The sequence below is a fragment of the Gracilinanus agilis genome, chromosome 6 (genome assembly GCF_016433145.1).
Source record: "Gracilinanus agilis isolate LMUSP501 chromosome 6, AgileGrace, whole genome shotgun sequence".
NCBI classification, from domain to species: domain Eukaryota; kingdom Metazoa; phylum Chordata; class Mammalia; order Didelphimorphia; family Didelphidae; genus Gracilinanus; species Gracilinanus agilis.
The window spans coordinates 2,415,283-2,426,614 of NC_058135.1; the positions used below are offsets into that span (position 1 = coordinate 2,415,283).

The following is an 11,332-nucleotide window of genomic DNA, read 5'->3' on the forward strand; positions in this document are numbered from 1 at the left end:
GATCTAAACTAACAGGGCCCAAGGAGCTATAAATGAGTCTCTGCCTCAGACCTGGAACCTGCCAGGCTTGAGTACAGCTGGGGCTTTAGTGGCTTTGGGATTCTCACTGCAATCCACTGATGATGTCTGGATGCCAGGAGTCAAGATGATCTCAGGTACCAGGTTGTGAGGGTTTTGCTTGAAGCACTGTTCTCCAATTTTCAAACTTCTCCTCCTCTCTTGGCTCTGTAGATTTGTCCCTTTTCTTAGATGCCACACTACACAGGATCCAGGGGAAAACAGGAAGCAGGATGTCCTTTGCTCTGAGGTCTCCCAGGCTGGCAACAGTTTTGCCCACCACTAATGGAGTCCACACTCAGGGCACAGACAGACTTCCTCCTCCTTCATTCCAACCTGGAATTCCCAGCTCTAGCCCCTTCCTGCTATGTACTTAATACCTAATCAATACCTAATCTAATCTTCCTCACAACACAGCCCAGACTTTTTTTACTACGTGACACACTCTTATATTACTCAGACACTAATAACTCATATGGAAGAGTCCTTGAAAGCTCCTAAAATAAAGCAGCAGGCATTGTGTGTTTAGTTGGCACATTCTTGTTCACCATCAGTGCCACAGACAGCCTCACAATGCAGCAGTTACATGGAACTGCGCCGCTTTGCGCAGGACACAACACCTCACAGGTCAATGACTGCGGGCTCAACTCACACTTCCCTCTTAAACGCTGCTTGGACATTAGTGTCCTGCGTTCTTAGGATCCACATGGGGTCCAGAGAGGTAACGCGCTGTGTTTAGACAATTCATCGCTGTAAACTTTGCTTATTTTGCTGGATTGATTTTCCTTCTAGATTTAGCAACTTTCCTTCTTATGAGGAAGGATTCTCACGTTTGGGTGACTGTGCATGTGGGTGCACACTCTGCCGTGTGCCTTATCAATATGACAGCTATATGTAGGGCCTTCTGATGTCAAGGAGCTGTTTTCTGCTGGGTCCGATTTCGGATTCAGGTCTGGAAATTCTTCTGGGAAGAGCTGAAGGAAGTCACAATTCTTTTACAAGCTGGAATGTCTCCCATTTGCAGATTTGTTTAAAAGAAAAAGGAAATTCTCTTCTTACTGCTTATATTTGTTCCAAACATCTTTTAAAGACCTCTTTTTCATCTTTTATTACATGACATTATGGGGATGGAATAAATTAGGAAGTCCTAGGCAAAAATTGAGTATTCTGAAAAAGATGTATTACTCTTTTCCTTGGAAATTAATGCAGTGAGGCATGTTTTACAGATATCTTAAACTGTAAGAAATACAAGTGAGGTATGTGTGTGGCCAGCATTAGTCTCCATGTCATCTTGTGTTTCCACATCTCCATCCCGAGCAGTGCTCCTGGGCTTAACCTCTACACTTTTCATTTTTTTTTCCCCCTGAGATGGCAGGCTTGATGATTCTTTTATAAACAACCTTCTCTGTTGTTCTGGTTTTCCTCCTTCCTCCTCTTTTCCTTTCTTTTATTCCTGGTTTTCCTTAGTTCTTTACTAATTACTCTCTTTCTCTCTTGTATTTAAATATATCAATGCGGTTACTTTCTTTTGTCAAGGTCATTTGCTTCATCCATCCTTCTTTCTGTTCTTCCCTGCTTTCTCTTCTTTGAGGAAAGGTACGATCTTTTTTTTTTAAACCCTAATATCTTTTGTATATATCCTTCTATATTAATTTTATTTGTTACGGGGCTAGGCAATGGGGGTTAAGTGACTTGCCCAGGGTCACACAGCTAGGAAGTGTCTGAGGCCAGATTTGAACCCTGGACCTCCTGTCTCTAGGCCTTGTTCTCAATCCACTGAGCCATCCAGCTGCCCCCGAAAGGTACGGTCTTTTGCTTCTTTTTGTATCTCCAGCAATTAGTGTAGTGCCTGGCTTATAGTGGGTACTTAATAAATATTTATTAACTGATTGACTGACTTTTTTCAATACTGTCTACCTCTTAACCAAAGCATGTACAGAGCCCAGGACAAGAGATAAGCAGGAAAAGCATTAATCCAGTCTGTAATTTAAAGGGTATGTGTATCTAGAGGCCCTAACTAGATGCCTGGCTTAGCCTCATTCCTTGGTAGTGCATAATGGTACAGTGGTTCCAGGCATTGTGCTAGTTTATGATCTCACTGAGGTAGGCACTTCCTCTAACACCACAGATGACAGTTTATGGGTGATTTTTCATCCTGGATAATTCTTGCGACATATCTACCCCAAAACATGTTAAACCAAAGGAAATGCTAAAATTAAAATGAGAGGATTTGGCTTTAGAATCTATGGACAAGACACTTAACCTTTTGGACCTGAGTTTCACAAAAATAGGAAATCAGAAGGGAAAAAGTGACAGAAGGTTTTAAAATGAGTGGGGGAAAAAGGTAGGCCAAAAAAGAGAAATAGATATAAAATAAAGCAAGGAAAAAGACATTTAAAAATTAAATAAAATCCCCAAACGAGGGGAATGACAGGAAAACAGGAATTGGTCAGGAACAAGAACCATGATAATAGACTGATATAATATGTGTGGTGTAGAGTGGGGGCATAACTGTTTTTGCAGAATTTCTATTGTCAGTTAAGGTTTTAGAATCTTGGGAAAAAGTTTCAGTTGGACCTGGGAACTCGTGGAGGGAACCAGGGTCCAGCTGGGCTCCTTCTTGAGATTGAAACCTAGCTTAGATTTGAAGTAATGAAAAAATGAAATTTTTCACTATTTTGACTCCTGTCTTGGGATGTCCTCTGAATATGCCAGTGATGACTTTTAAGCTGTTTTAATTCTTGGATATTGACTGGAAATAGTGTTCTTTCAGAGCTCTCTTCATTGAGTTCTGTGCCATTGAAGTAAGCAATTTTTGTTTTGGAACTCAATATGAAATGAAATTAGCTTCATAACATTCTGTAGGGCATGTTCATTTAAACTCAATATAAGCCCACTTATTCTGATAGGGATGATATAAAGTAAATGGAAACGAATACAAAAAAATACCTTTTTTACTACAAGTTAAAAAAGCTGAAATATACAAATGGTTTTCAATGAAAAACCTTATGTAGGCATTAAATGAATGTTAAGTTTTGGAAACTTAATTGATCTCTCTCGTATTTACCACCTATGTTTCAGCAGAGGTCTTCTGTCACTAAGTTGAAAGAAAAGAAGAAATTAAAAAGAATTACTCAGAAGACAAAAAATCCATAGGGTTACAGAAAGGTAGAATTTTAGATTTGGAAAGGACCTCAGGCATCCTTTAGTCCAATCTCCCTTGTAATATCCCTGACAAGTTCTGACAGTCCAGGCTTCCCAGGAAGACCAATCAAAGGATAAGAGAAATTAGAGGCTGGGCATTTTGCATTTCCCAAATAGCCTTTGCATAATTCTCATTAAGTTCACTGTTTAGTTTAATTCATGCCTCTTGCCTGAGGACCAGTAACTCATTTTCATGGTTCTCTTAATTCTTTAAATTGGGTACTTTGATCTTTGAAATGCAAAATAGGAAAGTTATGTTAAGATGCTGATTACAGATCTATACCCCTTAGACTGGCTTTAAAAGCTGACTTTTGTAAACTTTTACTCTATGAATGTCTCCAAATGTTTTTGAAACACAAAAACTCTCTGGTTCTTAGTTGGTAACCTGAAATTGCTTTGTGTCCTTTAAAAAGGACACAGGAGATGATGTAAGATGATATTATAGTATTATAATGCTTCTACATAGAATCATAATGCATTACAGCTCAGATAAAATCTTTTATGATCTCACAAAGGAAATGACAGTTAGAATACATTAATATTTAGCTAGAACAAACTATTAAGAAGTTTTTGTGTTCTTTTAGAAATGGTGTTGGTAAACCAAGCAGGATAGACCTGTTCATTAGTAATCAATATTTCATCATTATCACACAGAACTTAATGGTTTCTCTTATTTACTAGAGTCACAGCTTAGGAGTTGAATAATTGGCTTCTGTCTCAAGTCTCCAACTCTTTTTTTCTCTCCCAGTTATATCCTTAATATTCTATGAAACTCAATTGTACTGGGTCAGCAGTCAGTAGACTACTCTTTATGTTTAGGCTTAGGAGCCTAAAGAAAATCTTTGCCCTCAAAGAGCTTATATTCTGATGGGGGAACAATCCAAAGCAATCCAGAAAAAGAACCAGAAAGTGGTAAGAGATTCCATATGCAGCCTGGGGTGGGGAGGGAAAAAACATGGCAAATCAAATCTGGGAGAATTGCCTAGAAAGAATTGTGACACACTAGCTTGGGTACCTTCCTTAAATGCAATTCTAGAAAGAATCATCCAATAAGAAGGAAAGGCCACAAGGGAAGAAGACACTTTTAACGTGTGAATTTAGCAGAATTAAAGAAAAATGATGTCACAGAATGAAAGGGGAAAAAATAGTGGGAAACATGGCAGTTTTGCATTAAATAATTGACCACTTTGGATAGAGTCCTCAAACTATGTGGTCAGGATAATAATAACAAATAGCATTTATTTAGTACTTTAAGGTTTATCAGATTCTTTCTATATATTATCACATTTGAGTCTAGCATGATCCCTGGGAGTTCAGTACTATTCCATTCTATGGATTTGGAAACTGAGGCTTTCAGTGATTAAGTGACTCTCCTAAGACCTCACAGGAAGCTTAAGGTCAGGTCTCCCTGGTTCCGTGTTACAAATTCTAACCATTGCTTCACATCTGCCAGTATCAGTGTGACCATGGCCAATATTCCCGTTTCCTTATTTGTAATATAGAGCTTCATAATGCCTACAAAGAGGTGAATTAGATTCAACATGAGAACATTGTCTAACAATGAGAACTATCCAAAAGTGCAATGGGCTCCCTTGTGGGTAATGGGTAAGCATGGTGCATTAGGGTCCATTAGGTCAGGAAGAGTAGAACACGACTGAACAAGACTGAACAATAACCAATGTTTTCACTGAAAACTTAAAAATGATTTTCCCCCCAGCCCATTGGAGGTATCTTCAGAACACCTCTGCTACTAGGACACCACTACGGCTGTGCGTGATTCCTTCACCTCCTTATATGACCTCTCCATTTACTTTTCCAGTTGTACTTGCTCTTTCAGATGTCCTTTGTGCCACTTTTCAGAGCAAATCCTTACTGCTAATTATTGAGCTTTATCCTCTGAAACCAATTTACGCTCATCGAGAATGAATAATTATGTTTTAAAATTCTTCTACCCTTAGGGTTGTTTGGAAGATCAAATGAGATAAAGATAGTATATCAAAAGTGTTTTGAAAATTTGAAAATGTTACACAAATGTGATACTAATATGAATAATAAATGCCAGATGACAACTCCTCAGATTACAAATACAGGTCTCAAAATAACCCAGAGAATTCAGTCAATAAACTGTGCTGGAAATAGACCATAGCCCCCTACTGAACTGTTGCCCGCAAAAGCCTGGACACTGTATTGATCCATTTAAATTTAAGAACAAGGGTTCTTATAGATGTCATCATCTCAAATATTCATAATCTTTAAGATACACTGAACTTTCAAAAATATAGAGCCCTAAAAAGGAGCACAGAATTATGTGAGGAAAGGATGAGGTTTATCTTCCTGTCTTTGTCTTCCTGTCTGCTGCTGGAGTCATACCAATGATGTTTTCAGTGTACCTACAGGAGATGAGCTTATATAATATTTTATTCAACCAGAAAAAAACCCAGTTATTTATTCATCTGGGTTATGGTCAATGCGTATCAAATATAGGGGAATAATAGGACAGCAGTTTTTCCCAGAACTACTTTTACCTGAAACATGTTGAAAAAAGTGGGAATGACATTGTCATCATCATTGTCGTTATCATTATTGCCTGCAGAACGATCCCATTCTTTTCAGATTTTTTGATGTGGGTCAGAAGGAAGCTATTCTAGGACAAGTTGCTATCCAACTATTATTCTTGTGTTTTATAACAACGAGGGTGATAAGTATCTCATTCCATTGCTATGTGATTTTGATCTCTTTTAGGTGAAAGCCTTTTCATGTAAATTGCAGTTTCTGAGCATCTGGTAAGATAAACATCTATTTAAAATGTTATTAAATTTTTATGATATGTTTTAATGTCCCAGAAATTATAGTTAGCACTTTGTTTTTTGATAATGGTCTGACTCCAGTACAATTTATTAGTTGAGTTTCTTAAGGATGTTTTACATTTTATATTTGGATTTGTCAGTCTATAAAAGATAGAGGGATTCTAAAGTGTAATTCTGGCCACCATGTCAAATCCTCCAAGGTATTTAATAAATGTTAAAATTTTTTAATTTTAAAATTTAAAATATTTAGAACTGTCACACAATTTCTACTGTTTCTTTGCTCATGTAGAATTTTTCAGAAGGAAAACTTAAGTCCGTTATGGTTCTTCCTATATTTTAATGCATTTTCATCTTTCCTATATAGAGCTCTCTCTGACTTCCAAATTAAAAAAAAATAGTCAAAGTATCTTATTTATGCCGAGGTATGTATTAGTATTACATTGGGTTTATGGCTCCACCAGGAAAACAAAGAAACTCACATACTTACAGACACAGAGTAAACAATTCCTTCATCTCATGGAATCTTTTTGTACGTATCAAGATGTCATTTGGATTCTAATCATCACCTGGAGAAACTATATAATAGAGGAACTGATGTCAAATCAAGGAGACATATTGAGTCAGTGGATGAAGAAAATACTTAGAAATACTTTGTTTTCCTCCAACCAAGAAATATCAAGCAAAAATGTATTAAAAAGCAGAAAGAGATTGAATATGTTAAGAGATTTACAACTAGCATCCTGAAATCAAACCTCAACGGGAAGAAGGCATTTGAAGTTATAAAGAACTAAGCAGTACCTTTTGGGCAAACAACTCTGAAATGATTATGTTATTAAGAGTATATGTAAAATATGGTCATAGGCTTCAGCCCAATGGAAATATGTAGTGAGAAAATTAAAATTTTTTTACCTGTTTAGTAACATAGAATAGGAAAAGATAAGACAAATGTATTTCTGATTGAAGTTTAATATTCCTACTGGAAATATTCCTCATTTTTCTCATTTTGTTAAGGGCTCTTAAGAAAATAACATTGTTGTTAGTTATATGATATGGAGCAGCACATTATAGCCATATAGGATGATAAACAAAATAGACAAAGAGTTTAATGTTATGTGAAAAACCCTTGACTAGCTTTCTGCATCTTGCATTAAATCTAAACTAGCATCATTTTATAATCCTTGCTGAATAATTAAAAAAAAAACAAACGTTTTAAACTCTCGTCCTCTAAATGTACTTTTGAATTTGTAAAGTGGATTATAACAGATTTGGGAAGTTCATTAGCAAAACCTTGTACAACATAAACGAGGCAAAGGGCAAAGACTTCCTCACATTCTTTGGAATATTTTTAGAATAAGCAAATGCCACTTCACCAATGGATAGTTAAAGGCTGATAAAGTTAAAGACAATGCAGTGAACTGAACATAGCTGAAAAAGACCCTTAGATGGAGCCTATAAAATGCCTGAGATCCCAAAATAAAATGAAGAAGTCTCTTCACAAAAGATATTCATAAGAACTCAGCTAAAGAAGGGCTGCCAATGAAGGGACAGACCATGGCTTAGCTGTGGGAAATATATGTAAGGTAATGGGGTCACCAGGGATATTATAATAAACTAAGTCGTTTGTGGGAACACACACACTGGGATTTATGAGAGACTGGACCAGGATGGAAAGACCAGAGTTTACTGGATTCCCACAGGAATGGCAGTTGATCTTAACTGTCACTCAGCTTCCCCTAGGCCAGAGTCTAGAAACAGGCTGACAAGGTAAAAGGGACTTAACAGCTTTAATTATGTTTGACTAAAAGGTGGGAAAGGGATTTCTATACTTAAAACCTAAAGGATAAAACCACAGGGCAATGGGAGGACTTATTCTACTCATATCTAAGTGATCTAAACTAACAGGGCCCAAGGAGCTGTAAATGGAGTCTCTGGGTGACTGCCTCAGACCTGGAACCTGCCAGGCTTGAGTACAGCTAGGGCTTTGTGGCTTTGGGATTCTCACTGCAATCCACTGATGATCTCTGGATGCCAATAGCCAAAGTTGTCTCAGGTAGCAAGTAGTTAGGGTTTTGCTTGAAGCACTGTCCACCAGATCTCCAACTTCACCTCTTCCCTGGCACAGGACTATTGATCTTCTCTCCTTTTGCTAGATGCCACCACTCAGGATCCCAGGGGAAAATCAAGAAGCAGGGTGTCCTTTGCTCTGAGGTCTCCCAGGCTCACCACAGTTTGTGTTAACCTCTAATGGAGTCCCTTCTCAGAGCCAAGTCACCTCTTCCTGCTCCTTCATTCCAACCTGGAATTCCCAGCTCCAGCTCCTTCCTGCTATGTACAACTTAATTCCTAATCACTAGCTAATCTAATCTTCCTCACAACATAGCCATTTAGATTTGTTGATGCAATTCAGATTGTTTGTTATGTCAATTTAAGACAAAGTCTTTACTATCATAAATGACAGAAGACATCCTTAAGGAAATTAAAAGTTTTGATCAATTTAGATCATGCAAGGAAATGGTGAGCAGCTACATGATATAGTGGATAGAGTGCTAAGTCTGTAGTCAGGGAGATCTGAATTCAAATGGAGCCTAAGACACGTATTCTCTATGTGAACCTGGGGAAGTCACTTAACTGTGTCTGCCTGTTTCTCATCTATGAGCTAGGGAAGGAAATAGCAAACCACTCTAGTATTTTTGCCAAGAAAACTACAGATGGGGTCATAAAGAGTCAGACATGACTAAAATGACTGAACAAGAACATCAAGGAAATGGTCAGCATTGTATACCACTTCACCACACGTTCTAAGTACTTAGTACATACAAAATACCTACCAAGGTAAGCCTAGGTTTCTAGAATATTACTGCAGAAACTCATAGAGAAAACAAATTAACTTTGAGAACTCAACCAATAGATTGAACTGGAAAGGGACCATTACTATAGACTGAACCATTACTGACAATTACTCAGACGTTACATGAGTTGATGCAGTTTAAAACCAATGGTTGAGTCATTCAAATTTGCTTGTGCAAAGGGATTCAGGATCTGGCCTTTGCCAGAAGGAATTAGAAAAGGGTTTTGCTTAAAAAACTCAGATTAATTTTTTGGGTTTTCCGGGTTAAGATGGCGGCAGAGTAAGAAGCAGCTCTTAACCTCTCCTGACCAAAACACACAAAACTCCTCAAGGGGACATAAAAACAAGTCCAGACGAACAGAGGAACCCCACAACAGGGCACAGCGTGGAAGGTACGTGGAATCGAGACATTTCCAGGCTATAAAGGGCTCTCACTAAATCGCGGGCTGAGCAACCACCCCACCCCCACCCCCTCCACACACAAAATCTATAGCTCTGAAGCCAGCTAAAAAGAAATAGAGCAAGTTTGGGGCACCCATCGAGTCATTGGCACTGTTCCTGAGAGCAGCAAGATTTAGGACCCCAATAAGCCAGAGAACGCAAGCGAAATCTGAGCACGAGGGCAGAGAGTGGACGCCCAGCGCAGAGCACACAGGCACTGGCGGAGGCGTGGGTGGAGGCAGACACAGCCAGGAACTAAAGCTCTGAAAACCTGAGTGGGGAACCAGTGCAGATGGGTATACGGCTGTGGAAGCAGCGCCCTGAGACTTGTAAAGGAACCTCCTGCAGAGGATCAAGCAAGGGGGTCCACTAGGGGGCTTGACCTTGGAAAAAACCAGAACTCAGACCTCAGGTACCAATAGACCGCGGACAGACACTGAGCGCGAGGATAAACCTGAGAAGCTGCTGGGCTAATGATGGCTACCCAACCTCAGGAAACTCAGAAGAGAAAGAATAACAACAAGAAAAAGAAGCCCTTAACACTCGACAACTTTTACACAGAGAAAATCCAGACAACCGAGCAAACAGAGGAGGAGAACAAACAAGCATCCGGACCCTCCTCAAATAAGGAAAACTCCTCACAAGCTATGGAAGAGTTCAAAACTGAGATTTTGAGGAAAATGGAAGAGATCTGGCAAGAAAATAACTGTTTAAAAGGTAAAATCTTGCAATTGAACACCAGAAATGACCAGATTGAAAAGGAATTCCAGAAGATTGTGGCCGAAAACCGAAAGATTATAGCCGAAAATCAATCCCTAAAGGCTAGAATTGAGCAATTGGAAGCTAATGATCTCTCAAGACAACAAGAACAAATAAAACAAAGTCAAAAGACTGAAAAAATAGAAGGAAACATGAAATATCTCAATGAGAGAGTGACAGACCAAGAAAACCGGTCTAGAAGAGACAATTTGAGAATAATTGGTCTTCCAGAAAAACCAGAAATTAATAGAAACCTGGACTCCGTTCTAAAAGAAATTATTCAGCAAAATTGCCCTGAAGTACTACAACAAGAGGGCAATATAGACATCGAAAGGATTCATAGAACACCCACTACATTCGACCCAGAGAAGAAATTGGTTAGAAATATTATTGCCAAATTCAAAAGCTTTCAAGCAAAAGAAAAAATCTTACAAGAAGCCAGAAAGAGACAATTCAAATATCAAGGAGCACCAATCAGGATCACACAGGATCTGGCAGCCTCCACGCTAAAAGACCGTAAGGCTTGGAATACGATATTCAGAAAGGCAAGAGAGCTGGGCCTGCAACCACGGATCAACTACCCATCAAAATTGACTATATATTTCCAGGGGAAAGTATGGGCATTCAACAAAATTGAAGAATTCCAGGTATTTGCACAGAAAAGACCAGGGCTAAATGGAAAGTTTGATATCGAACCACAAAAATTGAGAGAAACCTGAAAAGGTAAATAAGATACAGAGGGGAAAGAAAGAAAACTTATAATTTTTAAATTTGCCTTTTTAAGGGCCTCAGTGAGATCTAATTATCTGTATTCCTATGTAGATAAATGTTATGTATAATTCTCTGTAGTGAACTCTATTCACTATTATAATATTCACTATTATAGTAATCAGAAGAATAATTCATAGGGTGAGGATGGAACACTAAATAATCTAAGATGGCGTGGGGGATGGGAAAGAGGGGGTAAATAGCAGGGAACACCAAGAGAAACTTGAGTGAATAAGAAAATAGGATATTCTATTACACACAAAGAGGGCATAGGAGGGAGAGGGGACAAATACTATTATAAGAAGGAGAGGAAGAGAGCATTAAGAGGTAATAATCAAACCTTACTCTTAGTGTAATCAACCCCGAGAGGGAAGAGTAGCTTTATTATCCATTGGGATAAAAAACTCTATCTAACCCTACTGAGAAAGTCAGAAGGGATAAACCAAGG

General features: G+C 38.4%; 1 pseudogene; it reads left to right on the forward strand.

Moving 5' to 3' along the window:
- The first annotated feature begins 643 nt into the window (after positions 1-643).
- LOC123251766 overlaps positions 644-11,332 on the forward strand; it is a 65,964-nt pseudogene continuing 55,275 nt past the window's right edge.